The sequence below is a fragment of the Trichosurus vulpecula genome, chromosome 8, assembly GCF_011100635.1.
Source record: "Trichosurus vulpecula isolate mTriVul1 chromosome 8, mTriVul1.pri, whole genome shotgun sequence".
NCBI lineage: Eukaryota > Metazoa > Chordata > Mammalia > Diprotodontia > Phalangeridae > Trichosurus > Trichosurus vulpecula.
This window is the reverse complement of record NC_050580.1, coordinates 257,744,232-257,762,761: the sequence shown is the minus strand read 5'-3', so window position 1 is coordinate 257,762,761 and position 18,530 is coordinate 257,744,232. Positions and strand designations below refer to the sequence as shown.

At 40.5% G+C, this 18,530-nt stretch overlaps 1 protein-coding gene and 1 pseudogene across 1 annotated transcript in view; one reads left to right on the top strand and one right to left on the bottom strand.

The window, feature by feature from the left end:
* The window catches only part of STXBP6 (syntaxin binding protein 6), a 359,755-nt gene that overhangs the window by 325,930 nt on the left and 15,295 nt on the right, over window positions 1-18,530 (top strand). The window lies entirely within an intron of this gene.
* LOC118828481 lies at window positions 13,770-14,654 on the bottom strand (annotated as a pseudogene).

Sequence of the window (18,530 nt, the reverse complement as noted above, 5' to 3'; positions counted from 1 at the left end):
AAACATTAGCTTTGAGGGTGGTTTGTTTGTTTTGCTTTTACGAGGGAATATTTATATTTATTTCAAATGAATAACAAGAATAAACATACAAGCATCCACCCCCAACATTTCGGGGGCATAATTCTCCCCCCAGGTCCCCACACCATCTCATACTCTAGGGAGGAAAACAGTTAGGTTCACAGCTTAGTTCAGTTCCTATACAGCACAATCCCACCAAGGTCCAAGTTCAGAGCCCCTCCTAGGCTAAAATCTCAGACACACTAGCTTCTCAGAGCTTCCCTGTTGGGTTAGCTGGATGCACATCCCTTCTGCAATCCTGCCTCCAGGGTCTCTGTGGCTTGAATGCCCAGGTCCAGTAAGGATTGCATCACCTGCACCTAGAAGCAGAAAGGATAAATGAAACAGAACAAACCAAAACATATCCCACTGTCCAATTCTTGAGTTAGTTACTCGTGAAGTAGGTGTAGAAGTAGTATCCAGCTCTTTATACACCCATTTGGAAGTTTCTTGTCAAAGATACTGGAGTGGTTTTTCCATTTCCTTCTCCAGTCTTCCTTCCACTCCATCACACTATACAAAGTCACTTTTTTCCCTTGTTAGCCACAGATAGGGAATGACATTAAGAAAATGAATATTTTGTGTGCTAAGTTATGTCATGTCTCCTCAGTCTTGTTTCCCAAAATGATACAGTGATTTAGGTTGGACACAACGAGATGATCCTTATCTGGTACACATCCTTCATGTAAAAAGGGTAGGGAGAATAGAAGAAAAGGTGTTTAGAAAATAATTAAATCGACGTCAGAGTAAGAACAAATAAAGTACCTCAGGGGATGAATCCTTTGCCCTGAGAAAAGTGGAAGATGGAGCTCAGAGATCTGAAATGAACCTTTTAAACTACATCATGAAAGCAAGTAACTTTTTTTCTCTCTTGAGACCAATTAGTGTCAGGATCTGACAGACTGATTCCCATGGCGATCGTTTCAACAGGCTTTTCTTTTTTCCCCCTTTGTACTGAAAGTGTATAAGAAGTTTCTTTTTATCCTCCATTCCAGTGAATAAATTTTAGTTTTGTATATGAAACTGGTATCTTGCTATATCTCAGCCAGGCCAAGTTTCTGTCATCTGCTATAGGAACCTGCTGCTTCTGCTTCTTTATCTACCCCTGCCTCTCTTCATCTTCCTCCGCCTCCAAATTCTGGGAATATGCAAGGTTTGAGATAGTCACAGACAAGGCTGTCCATTATCTAGGACACCCAACTCTGAGCAAGTCCATTTTAGACCAGCATGCTTTGTCCCCTTAGGAAGACTCCTTAAGCAATTTCCATCCTTCCAAGATAGAGCTGCTAAGATTCCACATTCCAGCAAGATCATAGGATCATAAGATTTAAATCTGGAGCTAACATGAGAGATCTAGTCCAAAACAGACAAGGAAATGGAGACCAGAGAGACTGAGCTCCCTAAAGTTAAGGAAGGCAAGTAATAAATTTAAATCCAAGTCCTCCAACTCCAGACTTTGAGATCAGTTTCCTCTTACCCCACTATCCTAATCCAATCAAACAAATATTTATTAAGTATCTACTATGTGCTAGGCATTTGCTAGGTGCTTGGGATGCAGGAAAAGCACACAAAAAATCAACCCTACCATCAAGAAATTTTTTATTTATGGGGAATACATATAGAGAGAAGTATATACATAGTAAGTTGAAGAGGAGAAATAGAACATTAATAACTATGGGGATCAGGAAAGACTTTCCCTAAGTCGTAAAGGAGATTCCAAGAAGCAGAGGTAAGGAATCAGAATATTGCAGATATGAGAGATAACCTGTGTGAGACCCAATTAGAATCCTAAATCCAGAGAATTGCAAGCAAGTTAATTTTGTTAGAATAATGAAAATAGTAGCATTTATGTAGCACTTCAAGGTTTTAATAGCTCTTTACAAATATTCTTACAATAACCTTGAGAGGTAAGTGTTATTATCCTCATTTTACAGTTGAGGGAATTGAGGCAGAAAGAAATTAAATGACTTTCCCTGAGTCATACAGACAGTAAATGTCTAAGGCTGAATTTGAACCCTAGTCTTTTTGATCCCAGACCCAGCACTCTTATGCACTGTGCCACTGGAACATAGAGTGCCTGAAGTGGCCTGATATCCAACAAGCTGGGAAAAGTAAGCTGGAGCCATATTGTGAAGGGCATTAAACATCAAACTATGGGATATATATTCTGTCCTAGAGGTTTTCTGAGAGGCAGCAGGGTGTCATGAATAGGGAGTTGGCCTCGAAACTAGGAAGGCTGGGGCGGAGCCAAGATGGTGGCTGGAAAGCAAGGACTGGTGTGAGCTCCCTGTCAGGTCCCTCCAAAAACCTATAAAAAATGGCTCTGAACAAATTCTAGAACTGCAGAACCCATAAAATAGCAGAGAGAAGCAGGGATCCAGCCCAGGACACCCTGGATGGTCGCTGGATGAGGTCTATCACACATGGAGTGGAGGGGAGCAGAGCCCAGCGCCCCAGTGGTGTCAGGATCAACCAGACCAGGAGTCGGGCGGAACAAGCCCTAGCTCCCTGAATCAGTGAGCTGTGGCAGTTACCAGACTTCTCAACCCACAAACACCAAAGACGACAGAGAAGGTTAGTGGGAAAAGCTGCGGGGGACAGAGCTCGCAGTTTGGCCACTGCCCTGCGGGCAGTGGGGGTGGTGCAGCCGCAGAACTACAGCTGTGGTTACTTCCGGCCCCAGGCCCACCTGGTGGGAGGAATTAAGTGGAAGATCAGAGCAGGAGTGCAGATCCTGCTGAAGATTTGCATCAGGTCCAGGTTGGCGGTTCTTGGGGAAGGAGGAGTGCTGCTGTGGCAGAGCTGGCTGTATAGAAATAGCTCTGAAATCAACAGCGCATCCCCTCAAGCTTGGAACAAAGTACTCTTTGCTCTACAAGCAGTCATACCCCAACAAAAAAACTCAAGGGTCAAGTAAGTTGGCTGGGAACATGGCCAGGCAGCAAAAATGCACCCAGATTCAGTCTCAGACTTTGGAATCTTTCTTTGGTGACAAAGAAGACCAAAACATACAGCCAGAAGAAGTCAACAAAGTCAAAGAGCCTACATCAAAAGCCTCCAAGAAAAACATGAAGTGGTCTCAGGCCATGGAAGAGCTCAAAAAGGATTTGGAAAAGCAAGTTAGAGAAGTAGAGGAAAATTTGGGAAAAGAAATGAGAGTGATGCAAGAAAACTGAAAAACAAGTCAATGACTTGCTAAAGGAGACCTAAAAAAAATACTGAAAAAAATATTGAAGAAAACAACACCTTAAAAAAATAGACTAACTGAAATGGCAAAAGAGCTCCAAAAAGCCAATGAGGAGAAGAATGCCTTGAAAGGCAGAATTAGCCAAATGGAAAAGGAAGTCCAAAAGACCACTGAAGAAAATACTACCTTAAAAATGAGATTGGAACAAGCGGAAGCTAGTCACTTTATGAGAAATCAAGATATTATAAAACAGAACCAAAGGAATGAAAAAGTGGAAGACAGTGTGAAATATCTCATTGGAAAAACCACTGACCTGGAAAATAGATCCAGGAGAGATAATTTAAAAATTATTGGACTACCTAAAAGCCATGATCAAAAAAAGAGCCTAGATATCATCTTTCAAGAAATTATCAAGGAGAATTGCCCTGATATTCTAGAGCCAGAGGGTAAAATAAAAATTGAAGAATCCACAGATCACCTTCTCAAAAAGATCCCAAAAAGAAAACTCCTAGGAATATTGTTGCCAAATTCCAGAGCTCCCAGGTCAAGGAGAAAATACTGCAAGCAGCCAGAAAGAAACAGTTTGAGTATCGTGGAAACACAATCAGAATAACACAGGATCTAGCAGCTTCCACATTAAGGGACCAAAGGGCTTGGAATATGATATTCCGGAGATCAATGGAGCTAGGAGTAAAACCAAGAATCACCTACCCAGCAAAACTGAGTATCATGCTCCAAAACAAAATATGGATTTTCAATAAAATAGAGGACTTTCAAGCTTTCTCAGTTAAAAGACCAGAGCTGAATAGAAAATTTGACTTTCAAACACAAGAATCAAGAGAAGCATGAAAAGGTAATCAAGAAACGGAAATTGCAAGGGACTTACTAAAGTTGAACTGTTTTGTTTACATTCCTACATGGAAAGATGATGTGTAAGATTCATGAGACCTCAGTATAATAGTAGCAGAAACAAATATGCATATATATGTCTATGCATGTGTATATATACATATATACATGTATATATGTGTGTGTGTGTGTCTATGTATGTATATGTGTAGGTATATATGTATATATAGACAGAGGGCACAGGGTGAGTTGAATATGAAGGGATGGTATCTAAAAAAATAAAATCAAATTAAGGGATAAGAGAGGAATATATTGAGAGAGGGAGAAAGGGAGAGATAGAATGGGGTAAATTATCTCGCATAAAAGTGGCAAGAAAGAGCAGTTCTGTAGGAAGGGAAGAGGGGGCAGGTGAGGAGGAATGAGTAAATCTTCCTCTCACTGGATTTGACCTGAGGAGGAAATACCATACACACTCTTTTGGGTATCTTTTTTTTTTTTTAAATGCAATTTATTTATTTAACATATTTGGTTTTCAGCATTGATTTTCACAACATTTTGAATTACAAATTTTCTCCCCATTTCTACCCTCCCCCCCACTCCAAGATGGCTTATATTCTGGTTGCCCTGTTCCCCAGTCAGTCCTCCCCTCTATCACCCCCCTCCCCTCTCATCCCCTTTTCCCTTCCTTTCTTGTAGGGCAAGATAAATTTCTACGCCCCATTGTCTGTGTATCTTATTTTTTAGTTCCATACAAAAACTTTTTTTGTTTTTGAACATCTGATTTTAAAACTTTGAGTTCCAAATTCCCTTCCCTCTTCCCTTCCCACCCACCCTCCCTAAGAAGTTGAGCAATTCAACCTAGGCCACACATGTATCATTATGTATAACCCTTCTACAATACTCATGTTGTGAAAGGCTAACTACATTTTGCTCCTTCCCAACCCATCCCGCTTTATTGAATTTTCCCCCTTGACCCTGTCCCCTTTCCAAAGTGTTTGTTTTGATTACCTCCACCCCCATCTGCCCTCCACTCCATCATCCCCCCGCCTTTTATTTTATTTTATTTTTTTTTTAATCTTCCTCCCTCTTCTTTCCTGTGGGGTAAGATACCCAACTGAGTATGTATGGTATTCCCCCTCAGGCCAAATCTGATGAGAGAAAGGTTCACTCATTCCCCCCTCACCTGCCCTCTCCCCTCCTCCCATAGAACTGCTTCCTCTTGCCACCTTTATGCGAGATAATCCACCCCATTCTATCTCTCCCTATCTCCCTCTCTCAGTATGTTACTCTCTCATCCCTTAATTTCATTTTATTTCTTTTAGCTATCTTCCCTTCATCCTCAACTCACCCTGTGTCTGCTCTCTCTCTTTTACATATATATATATATATAAGCACATATATATATATACACACATACATACACATACATACATATACACATAGATATATACATACACATTCACTTATATATATACATAAACATATATATATATATATATGCATATTCCCTTCAACTACCCTAATACTGAGGTCTCATGAATCATACACATCATCTTTCCATGAAGGAATGTAAACAAAACAGTTCAACTTTAGTAAGTCCCTTGCAATTTCCGTTTCTTGATTACCTTTTCATGCTTCTCTTGATTCTTGTGTTTGAAAGTCAAATTTTCTATTCAGTTCTGGTCTTTTCACTGAGAAAGCTTGAAAGTCCTCTATTTTATTGAAAATCCATATTTTGCCTTGGATCTATTGGGTATCTTACCCCACAGAAAAGGAGGAGGAAGAAGATAAAAAAGGGGGGATGATAGAAGGGAGGGCAGATGGGGAGGAGGTAATCAAAAACAAACACTTTCCAAAAGGGACAGGGTCAAGGGAGAAAATTCAATAAAGGGGGATAGGTTAGGAAGGAGCAAAACATAGTTAATCTTTCACAACATGAGTATTATGGAAGGGTTTTACATAATGATAAGCATGTGGCCTATGTTGAATTGCTTGCCTTCTTAGGGAGGGTGGGCAGGGAGGGAAGAGGGGAGAGAATTTGAAACTCAAAGTTTTAAAAACAAACGTTCAGAAGCAAAAAAAAAATGTTTTTGCATGCAGCTAGGAAATAAGATACACAGGCAATGGGGTGTAGAAATTTATCTTGCCCTACAAGAAAGGAAGGGAAAAAGGGGATGGGAGGGGAGTGGGGTGACAGAGGGGAGGGCTGACTGGGGAACAGGGCAACCAGAATATATGCCATCTTGGAGTGGGGGGGAGGGTAGAAATGGGGAGAAAATTTGTAATTCAAACTCTTGTGAAAATCAATGGTGAAAACTAAATATATTAAATAAATTAAGTAAAAAAGAAAAAAAAACTAGGAAGGTCTGTATTCTAGTCCTCCTCTGACATACACAGCACTACGATGTCATTTAGAGGTATTTTAACTCAGTATCAGATTAAAATGTAATTAGGAAATGTTTTACAAAAATAAATAAAAATACAGTGCAGCATAGATCATGTTAATTTGTGGTTTTCTAAGTCAATACAAAGTGCATAGGGGTCCATTTCTATTAGAGTTTGATAGCACTTGTCTGGACAAACTTTCTAAGACTACAAGTTGAAAGAAGGTGCATAGGTAGAGGGAGTTTCCTTCTCTGGGAGATCCCTATGCAAATGAAACCACAGGTTTAGTCCCTATCCCTCCTATAGGAAATATGGAGCCATTAAATCTCTTGAACAAAGGAGAAACATGGTTAGACTTGTGCTTTAGGAAAAGTATTTTGGTAGCTTTGTGGAGAATAGATTGAGGAAAGGAGAAATAGTGACTTAATTTTTAATATCTAATGGCTTCTGTGTGTGTTTTATTGTAAGCAAAAGCTTTCACTTTTAAAGAAGGGCAGAAATAGCAAAATTAGGTTAGAAGATCATGAGTTCTGTTTCAGATATGTTAAGTTAGAGATAGAGAGCTAAATCAGTTAAACTGAGACCAAGACTGTTCTGGACCATGATGATGGAATACTTATGCACGATGATGCCATTAATATGGTGATAAGAATCCTTCTGTGGTCGTAGAGTGGAGGGAAAGTATAGATCATGGGGATTCAGAAAGCTAATATGTGTCCTCCCCATTCTTCCTATTTCCTTTACCCTGAGATAAGTAGAAGAAATACTATACAATGCAAATGAATAAATGTATTTTCAGATTATAAGGATCAAAACCTTAAATAGTAATTAATGAAGTAAAAATAGCCCACTCTGCACTGCTTGATCATTGGGGCACTGCTAACTCTAGCTACTCTTTGGACAGGTATGAAAGAGGAAAAGAAGATATTTTACCCATTTAAAAGTCTTACATGCCTTAGGTTTTTTAACCTTAAAGCAAAACTGGCTTCCATTTTGATCCCGTTGCCCAGTGTCCTTTTGAAGGTCTGCAGTCCTTCTGAGCAAGTTGGAATCAAAAAGTTTCCTTGCCCTGTAAATCTTAACAGAATGGTCTTAGAGATAAAGTTTAAATGAATCCTAATTATAACTCTGAATTTCCCTACAAAGGCTACCAGGTCCTTATTCAACAGGAATCTGTTCAGCCTAAGAGACTTTTAAGTTATCCAAGAATGGACTATTTGAATCCTATAATTAGAAACACTCTAATTGTCGTGAAAGAAAAGTGTTCTAGTTAAGTGAATGTTTGAGGACCAAGGAAACATATTATCAGTTGAATGCATGCCATTCAACAAACCTTTACTAAGTGCCTGCTGTATGCCTAGGGTTTTAGAATGAGCTGAACATGATACCAAGTTCAACTAAGTTACTGGTCTCTGCCTTTATAGTACCTATATTCTCATAGGGAGATACACAATAAAACATGATGAGTGTGTTAAAGAGCTTTAAAACAAAATTTATAAAGAGTTTTTTAGAGGAAGGGAAAAAAATCAAAGAAAACTTCAGCTGGCATGTGAATTGGCTTTGAGAGATGGATAGAAATTCAAGAGATACAGAATTGGAGGGAGGGCATTCCTGTCATTAACAACAATGGGGATAAAGGACTGGAGGTGGGGAAGGTATGGGGTTTATAAAGGATGGAGATTGGTTCAGAACAGCTAGAGTATAATGGAAAATGAAAGAGTGCTGGAATTGAGAGTCAGAAGACACAAGTTCAAATCCTATCCCTACAACTCTATATGTGTGCATTTAGGTAAGTCATTCAACCACTTTGGGGCCTCAGTTTCCTCTTCTGTAAAATGAGGAGATTGAACTATGTGATCTCTGCTTTCTTCCATCCCTAAATCTGTGATCCTGAATGAGTCATAAAGAATATGGAATATCTTGAATGCCAGTCCAAGGGGTTTGAATTTTATCTACAATTTTATTAGGAGCCACTAAACATTTTTGAGCTAGAGGCTTGACTTGACCAGCTTAGCACAGAGAAAGATTGGTCTGGCATCAGTATAAAGTATGTGTTGGAGAGAAGAAAGAGCGGGCAAGTGAAGACCTGTTAGGAAGATACTATTATAAGAGGAGGGAGGATTGGACAACAGTGACTGTATTTAGAATAAAGGAAAGGGCGATGAATGAGGGAGATGCCAGAGGACTTCCCAGGACTTGGTAACTAAGTGAAGATGAGAAGTGAGGGAAGAAGAGAGGGACTAGGCAAAATATCATGTCACAAACAGAAATAATAAGGTTGGAAAGGGGAACAAAGCTAAGCCAGCGGCCAGGCTGGAAGCAGGGCCCACTGTTTGGAGGTTGCTGCTGAAGCTCATATGCCAATCCATGGCAAAATATCATGTCACAAACAGAAATAATAAGGTTGGAAAGGGGAACAAAGCTAAGCCAGCGGCCAGGCTGGAAGCAGGGCCCACTGTTTGGAGGTTGCTGCTGAAGCTCATATGCCAATCCATGGCTCTCGCTTGGTGGTGAGAAGATTGGAGGAACCACCTTCACAAGGCTTGTTCCCTTCAAGGATGACTACAATGGCCAAGCTAGAAGCAGAGCCAGTGCTCTAGAAGGGGGAGGGGAGAGGTAGAGATGGGGTTCCTTTTCCCTGGATTCTTGGGCTCAAGGTCCTGATATGGGAAGCTCTTTTTAGGATAGAGAAAACCTGAGCCTGTTTATGGTCAAAAGGAGACAGTGGAAGAAAATTTAAAAATTTATGAAGTAGAGGGAGGAGAGACAATAACTAGAGCAGGGTCCTAGAGGACTAGAAATATTTGTGACCAGGGAGAAAGAGGAGATAATGAATCATGGTGCTTGAGAAAAAATTTGGGGGAGGGTAGGGGGAAGTTTTGTTGGCATTTTAGAGGTAGTTAGGGTTAAGTAACTTGTCCAGGGTCACACAGCTAGTGTCTTAGGCTGGATTTGAACTCTGAGCCTTCTGACTCCAGGGCCAGCACTCTATCCACTGCACCACATAGCTGCCTGCCCCTGCTAGAAATTTTTAAGGAATGAAAGAGAGAAGTTGAGAAAGCTCAGCATTAATAATCTTGTTGTTCTAGACAGAGCTTGATATTAAGCCATGTTCTCTAAGTGTGGGGTTTGGAAGTGAAGTTAGAAGATTTTAAAAAGAATGAACAAGTGGGAGGGAAGGGAGCCAAGCCACTTGTTTTGGCACATAGTAGGAACTTAATAAATGCTTGTTAAATTGAGAAACCATTAAGAAAATTCACCAGCCAATCAAAGCATTGATAACAAGGAGGATATTCAGACAAGGTTTCAAGAGAAAACATAACAGCAAATTGAAAGTTTACCGGAAGACCTTCCCATCATTGGACATGGACTTGACCCAATAGACATGAGTATTGCCCTCCCTTTGGTGACTCCAAGTCCCAGATAACTCTGAGGTCTCACTCAGCAGGCAAGCTTTTGTGTCTCCATGTTTACAAAGTATTCCTGGTGGCTGAATTGACTTTTCTCTGTCACTCAGCTCCAGGCAACACAACTAGCTTCACTGCCCCTGGAATTAGCCTCAGACTTGACGCGAGATAATTCTGGAACTGCTATTAAGCATCCTCTAGCTACACTCCTTTCTCTGGAAAGCAAGCCTTTGAAATGTAATTATATGCTTTGTCTCTCTGTTCCTAAAACAGGGAGAATTGTCTGACTTTGTTTATTGCATCTTTTATTGGGAATTTGGAATGCTCCCGGGTCCTATATCTATTAGGTGTCTTCCTGAAGGGCAGGGCCCAATGATTCTTTGGTCATAATAAATGCTTGTAGAGTTGGTGAGGGTCTGGCATATCCTAAAGCCTCATTCCACAAATATTTCGCTTCTTCTCTCATCTCCCATTTTCCTTCTGCTACAGAAATAGAAGGACCATTCCCTACCCCCACAAGACTTTGGGCCATTCTGTACATTTTGTTCCATGGGATGCCATGGCTGGTGACCGCGTCACCCAGTGAGCAGATTACTGGTAATTAGTCCAGTCTTCTGAAAGTAGATACAGTCTGATTACAGTATACAGGACTCTGCTCACTGCCTTTCGGGCATGGTAGAAACCTACAATATTTCTTGTGCCAGTCCTCATGTAATTCATAGAGCATTAGAATGAGATTTACCTTTGTACTACCTATTACAAGCTAAGGAAAATGATTGTATAAACAAGATTATAGTGGCAAGATATAACCTACTTAGAGGAGAGAAAGAATAAGCATTTATTAAGTGCCTACTATCTGCCAGGTCCTGTGCTAAAAGCTTCGCAAATATATCAACTGATCTTCAGAACAACTCTGTCAGGTAGGTGCTATTATTTTGTCCTACTTTACAGTTGAGGAAACTGAGGCAGACAAGGCCGACTCTGACTTGCCCAGAGTCACAGAGCTAAGTAAGTGTCTTAGGCAGTATTTGAACTCGGTTCTTCCTGCCTCTAGGTCCAGAACTCTATCCAGGTGTTCCACCTAGCTGCCTAGGAGAATTAAACTGCCTTCAAGCTCTTAGACCTCATTTTTCTACAAACTACACACTAATTCCCAGTGGCTTTACGTGATACTAAAAAACTTGAAGGCCATTCATTGGCCCTTCCTCTGGCAGGAATTTGTTAATTCCTGCTACCAAGATACAAAAATGCATTTGTAAAAGCGATTCTATAATTCATCCTACTCTTCCTCAGAATCTGCTTGAATTACCAATGTTTTCTTACACATTTACCAACAATCAAGACTCAACTATGGAACAGTAATAGGTCAGATAGAATTTTAGGAAGATTCAGTTTGGAAAGAATGTATCTGCAAAGGTGAACTAGAATAGCATGGAGTCTGTGAGTCTGTGTGTGGGAGAAAGTGTGTATCCATATGCATGCATAGGGATAAAGTATCATGGAGCCTCCAGTCATTCCCCTCCAACTCTTCTTGGTTACAAAGAACACTCACTTTCTGTCTCACATATTAAATTTCCCTCCCATACAAAAAGGAACAGTCTAAAATACTCTTCTATGCCTGTTTTCTTGAATACAGGTTTTAGAGGTTATTCTATCAAAGATAGAAACTGGAGATTAATGAATTGATTAACTGAATATCTATGGTTAAAAAAAAAAGCAGTCTAACATGTGGCTTTAGACCATGTTGTTGTTAAGGCATTTTCAGTCACGTCCTACTCCCCGTGACTGCATTTGGGGTTTTCTTGGCAGAGATATTAAAGTGGTTTGCCATTTCCCTTTCCAGCTTATTTTACAGCTGAGGAAATTGAGGCAAACAAGGTTAAGTGACTTGCCCAGGGTCACACAGCTAGTAAGTGTCTGAGGCCAGATTCAAATTCAGGAAGAAGAATCTTCCTGACTCCATGCCTGGCACTCTACCCCCTGCACCACCTAGCTGCCCCTTTAGATCATGACATGCTTTTAAATCTCTCTTTATCCTCTTATTCTACATTGCCCCTTCCCCCTTCCCAGAACTGCTAGATTTAAGTTAACTGCTGCTACATTTTTAATATACTTCCACCTCCACTAATTGTGCTTTCCAGCAGTCATTGTACCCAGTTTTTTTAGCATTATCTTGACTTTCTCTCCCAATAAAAACTTCTACATCGTTTAACATAAGATGCCAGTATATTTTTTTAAAAGTACATATTGAGTGAAATTTATGAAGACTTACCATCAAATGAAGCAAGCCTGGTCTTAGCTTAGTTCTTGGGGACTATAATTTAAAAGTCAGTTGACTTTTTTTTTCTCTGTACAGTTGACTGGGCTATCCTCAGAATACCTGCATAAATTTGGGTGTTAATATCTTTCCATTCCATTTAAAGAAAGTTACAGACCTTTTTACAGGAGAATGAATGTTGAAATTTCAGATTTATCATGCCAATATGTGATGTTCCAAAAGCCTTGAGTTTTAAGGGTCTCATTTTTTCCATAAACATTAGCTGAGTACCTGCTATCCCCAAGGATTTACTGAAGATACAAAGATGAATAAGATTCAGTCCCCGGCCCCAAGGAATTTACAGTCTGGTATGGATATGACTGTTGTAGAAATAATTCAAACCTAAGGAAGGGAACAAGCATTTATTAAGTGCCTACTATGTTGCAGACCCTGTGCTAAGTTCTTTTATCTCCTTTGATCCTCACAACAACCCTGTTAGGTAGGTGTTCTTATTATGTCCATTTTACAGATGAAGAAACTGAGGCAGAGGTCAATTGAATTGCCCATGGTCACACAGCTAGCAAGTGTCTGAGGCTGAATTTGAACTCAGATTTTCCTGATTTCAAATGCAATGCTCTATCCAGTGGGCCACCAGCTGCCAAAGGAGGAAATTTGAGTATTTATGTAGTTCCATTGTCTCCTAGCTCCCTTAACATGTACCACAAAGCTTTGCGTGTCGCAAGTACATTGCCTTAGTCACTTCCCATGAGCTCACATGTATTCAGGTTCTCTGTCTCATCTAAGGTATATTTTCCATTTGTTCAGTCTAGTTAGCCAGAGGAAAAGGTTACCCTAATTAACCTAATTTGAGTATCCTGTACCAGAAAGAAGCCTCCGATAAGAGAAATCAGGAGGCTCCATTGAAGTGTCACTGGTTAGACCCTGGCCATTAATTTCTCAGGAAAGTACTTATGTGTTGGGCTTTATGGGCCATTTCATTTTCTTTATTTTTATATTTTATCATTAATACATTTTCCCCTAATTTTAAGGAATATTAACACCATTTTTCCCCAAACATTTTTTTCTTTCTGGGGGATGTGAAAGTCTTCCTTTGTCTTTGTTGTTAGTTTTCTGTCATACAGAAGAGGCCAAGATTATGCAGCCAATTCCCAAATAAGACAGTTAAGTTCTCTCTGTTTTATAATCACATACTGCGCACCTTTAATCATTGCAGAGGAGGAACCTGGTAAGCCTATGAATGACTATCCATTCAATTAATTAAATGTCTATTGAGCACCTACCAAGTGTGCCATTAGTTTTGAGGAATGCCAAAAAACTGCAATTCAAGCTCCTGCCTGTAAGAGCTTTTTTGATTCCCACCCCCCCATCCCCAAGCATCCCTTGCATGTGTCTCCCCTTTACAAACATGACCACCACCATGGTGCAGAGTTCATTGCCTTTTACATGTACTGCTTCTTTTTTTATAACGGTATGATTTATTAAAATTAATTTGCCACAATGTACAAAATAAGACCAATTCACCAAAATGCTCATCTTTTTTGCTCTACTCATATGCACATGTGAAAAAGTAAACATGGTGAAACTACAAGTCTCACAGGCTTGCTGTCTAGTTCACAAGTCCTGACTGAACATTTATCCTTCAAAGCGCTTCCTCAGGCGTGCAAAACACAGGACCGATTGGCTTGATTTGTTCATCTCCTAAGAAAGAAAGTCCAGCAATTCCACATAAAGTATGAAAAGGGTCTACCATATCTCCTGGTCTGTCTGCAAACCCTCCAGTCTCTTCATCTTGACAAGCTAAGATGTAACAGCGTGATTTTTCTCCGTAATCCAGTGAAGCCTTCCAGTTATTTTCGAGGAAGCTAAGACCCACCAAGAGTAACATACATCTGGTAACTTCTCTGGTCGTCCATTGAGTCCACCAGATGGCAACTGGTGTTTACAAAGCAACCAACCAAGCAAATCAGAATGGACTTGTTGCAACTGGCTAGTAATAGCCAGAAATCCTGTGCAACAGTAGATGTGGCCAGTGTGAGAGCCCGGTCTGCACCCAAATCTACCATCAAAGTTGATGCAGGATGAAACAAATTCTGTTGCCTTTTCAATAATGCTGGTGTCTAGCTTCCCCAAAAGTGTTAAATGTTGCCGTAGCACAGAAGGAAAATCTTTTATCAATCTCTCCCCAGATGTCTCCTGCAAAGGACCCATCTTCTTTCTGTAGACTTTGTACATATTCAACAGCTTTATTTACATCAATAACATTAAGATTATCATGAAGAGTAAGGATCTGAATAGCACTAGGAGTGTACAAATGGTGAGGATTATGGCCGAGGCTGGCACTGATGCCACCACACTCATGCTGGCATGCCTTTATGAAAGTGAGGATCTCCTCTCAATTCATGAGCTGAAGCTGTCCCGTTAGCTCCATCCCTGCTAGTCCCCAGTAGACTCCACTCATCCTCAAGTATTCAGACATACAGTATTCATAATTGCCCTTATTCGCCCCATAGGAAGAGATGTGGGCCAGCATCCTTGTCGAGCAACAGTGTGTTGGGCGCATCCAGCCTCAGCACCACGTCCTTCTCAGGCATCCCCTGCGAGGGTGAGACCACACTGAGCAGGAGCCTGGCTCTGTGGAGGCAGAGATGCAGCTCCCAGCTGGGCATGGGGCCGATACCCTGGAGGCGCCCCTGGAGGCCTTAGCCACCTCAGCGCCCTCCCTCTACCTCAGGGGCCTGCAGGCCTCTGTCAGAGGCCCAGGAGTAGAGGGCGAATGCAGAGGGCCCCGACAACAGCCCACCGTCCCAAGCACGGCCCACCGTCTCCGAAGCCCTCTCCACTCACAAGACAGCAGCAGGGAGTAGCTGAGGCCCAAAAGGGAGTGCCCCCCCCCCCACCGCCCCAGGCCCAGGCCACTAACGGCCTTCAGCCCGCCCAGGAACCTCCACTCACCCTATAATAGTTTCTTTAGGAGCCATCTGGGTAACACAGGGGATAGTGCTAGCAGTCAGGAAGACTTGAGTTCAAATTAGGCCTCAGGTACTTCATAGCAGTGTTTCCCTGGGCAAGTCACTTAACCTTTCTGGCTACCTCAGTCTCCTCAACTGGCAAATAGAGATAACAGCATCTACCTCAAGGTTTTTGTGAGAATCAAATGGAAATTTGCGAATATGAAAAGGACTTTTCAAGCCTTAAAGTGTTATATAAATGCGAGTTATTATTAATGGCGTCCTGTCACCCCTTACCACATTAGTTGCATCGGGAAGGAATGATCTTCCTTTTATGCTTCTGAATCTTGTCCTTGAGAGGCCTGGAGCAGGTTCCACAGGAGTACTTGAGTTTCTCCAACTTTCCCAATAATTTACACGACAAAGGAGACTCTAAACAGCAGTAAGAAGATTCATTCAACATCCAACCTGCCAGCCAGCAAGCATTGAAGCAGTCATTGCTAGGGGAGTGCTTGAATGAGGCATAGTCCCTGACTCCCCATGATGATGTCTGATTCCTCTAGCACTTCTGGAATAACACTGGATTTTTCGTATCTCCAGAGAGCCTCATTCATTTTTTTTCTATGTGTACATATGCACATGTGTGTACACATACATACAAACACACATATACATTTTGTTTTTCTATTATAGGCATTCCTGAATCAATCTCTTCCCTCACCACACACACACACACACACACACACACACACACACACACCCCGCTTCTTTTTAAAGGAAAAAGTGACACAGAAGTAGACAACAATAGGGACCATTTGTAACTGTGTATGCGACGTTCTGCATCCTTGGGCCATGAGCTATTTATTACATAGAGAGAGGCGCTTCTTCATCCCTTCTTCAGGGGAAAGACTGGTCGTTAGAATTACTCAGTATTCTACTTCATCTTAATATCCTTTTCATTTCCCTCATTGTATTCATTGTGTTCTAAGTCTGCCTGCTTCTTTCTGTATCAGTTCATACATACGTTACCATATTTATGTGAAATCTTTACTTGTCATAGTACAATATCTTTGTGTTCACACATGCATGTGCACTCTCTCTCGCACTCTCTCTCTCCTTTTCTCTCTCTTCCTCTCCCTCCCTCCCTCCCTCTTTCTCCCCTCCCCCACCTTCTCTCTCTCTCTCCCCCCTCTCTCTCTTTCTCTTCCTCCTCCTCCTCCTCCTCCTCCTCCTCCTCTCTCTCTCTCTCTCTCTCTCTCTCTCTCTCTCTCTCTGTCTCTTTCAATTACCACCATATATTCAGTCATTCCTTATGTTATAGGCAGCTATTTTTTCCTGGTTTTTGTTTTGCTACCATAGGAAGCACTGCTATGTCACTAAACAATTTTGTGGTATATGAGCATCACAGAATATTATTATGCTGTAAGAAACTATGAATCTGCAGAATTCAGAGAAGCATGAGAAGACAGATGCAAAATGAAATAAGATAAACCAAGAAGGCAATATACAAAAAGACTTCTGCAATGTAAATGTAAAGGCAAAGAAAGAGAAAGAGACAGAGTCAGAGAGAAAAGAAAATGTACTTCTGTGCAGAGATGGGGAATCTGTGGGTGTGGAATGTTAGAAATGTCTTTTTAATAACATGTTATTTTTCCCAATTACATGCAAAAACAATTTTTAAATTGTTTTAAAAAAATAATTGAGTTTCAAATTCTCTCCTTTCCTCTTCCCTGAGACTGTAAGCAATTTTATATGGGGTATACATGTGTAATCATGCAAAGCATAGTAGAAATATCTTTAAGAAAATTCTGCTATGACTATTTTATTCTATGTGTGCTTTTTCTTTCTCTCTTTCACCTCCTTAGGGTATATGTGCAAGACTGAACAGAACCATCATCTCAGACTAAAACAGCATCTAAAACCCTCCAGCATTCCTACATCCAGTTTTCTCACTAACTACATCAGGTCAATTAGCAGTAGTGTAACTTTCCGCCAATTGGCTAATTAAATAATTTGCACCATTACTGGCCATCCAAAGGGCCAATGACACTGATGAAAGGAGCTCTTCCCTCAAGTTTTTGTATATCCTATAACTATTTCTGGGTCCCCATTGGAGCAAAATTCTTGCATTATATCTCTGCATACTGGTCTTCCCATTTACTTCCTCTGTCTTAAGCATTATTTTATATGACTTATATGCTCTGTGTTTTCTCCATTGGCTTATAAACTAATTAAAATTTTTTATGATTGAGAAATTTTCCATCCCTTAGCATTTAAATGAAGATTAATAAAAACCAGTCCATAAGAAAAAACTTTTTTTTCTGCCCACATATCTTTTCTATAGACCATAGCTGATCCCCAAAGAAATAAAGTTATGAGATTTTTACATCTAATAGCAGTGGAAGTTTAATTTTTATTAAAATTTGCCTGTGGCCAGATGTATCCATTCCAGATGTAGAGTTAAATGGTATAAGAAATTTGTTTTGAAACAAAGCTATTGTATATAATGGCACTAAATATCTCATATTCATTGAGGAGAATGAGCTATAATTTTTTTTTGCCAGTTGCTACTTTGTAACTTATTGGCTGTTGTTGGACACAGTATCCACTGATCATTCCCAGCTCCAACACTAGCTATGTGACTACGGACAAATCTGAGCCCTTGAGCTCTGTCTTCCTCCTCTTACAGAGATAATACTTGCTCTGGCTGTCTCAGTGGTGTGATGTAGTCAAGTGAAGAAGTACTTTATAAATCTTAAAGCACCATAAAAGTATGAATTATTATTAACTGTTGGCTTTACCAATTGAGAGCACAGGAACATTTTATTCTTTTGAGGTTTGGCAGTTTTTTACTTTCTATTTCGTGTCAGTAACTGTTGAATGTAGAAAGCTCTATTCACTCATGAAATTTGATTTTCTTTGTCATTTTCTGCTTGCTAACACAGAGTGATGATCCAGTTTGTGCTAAGACTCCTTGGTTTATGTGGCAGAGATCAGAGGAGAAGAAGCCTAAGCCATAAAATATACCATAGTCTTACTGTTTATCTTTACCTTGAAATAGCCTTTAATAATGATTTGGAACAAAAGATTCTCTTTTTGGATAAAAGCCATGACTTCTAATCCCTTGACACCTTCATTCTCTCCCTGGCAATCTCCCCTGCAATAACTGCTTTCTCTTCTCCTCATCTTGACATGTTGGGGAACCAGTTCAGCTCTACACTGTCCTCTTCTCTTGAATGCAAAGCTGCCTTTGCCTATCACCCAGCCAGGCCTCAGCCTTAGACCACTCCCTCCATTTGCCATCTTCCCTCCTATAAACATGCTGTAAATGAAGATGGAGAAAATCACAGAACTCTTCTTACTACATTCACTAAAAATTTATGTTACACAACTTCAACTGGGTCCTCACTGCTGCTAGG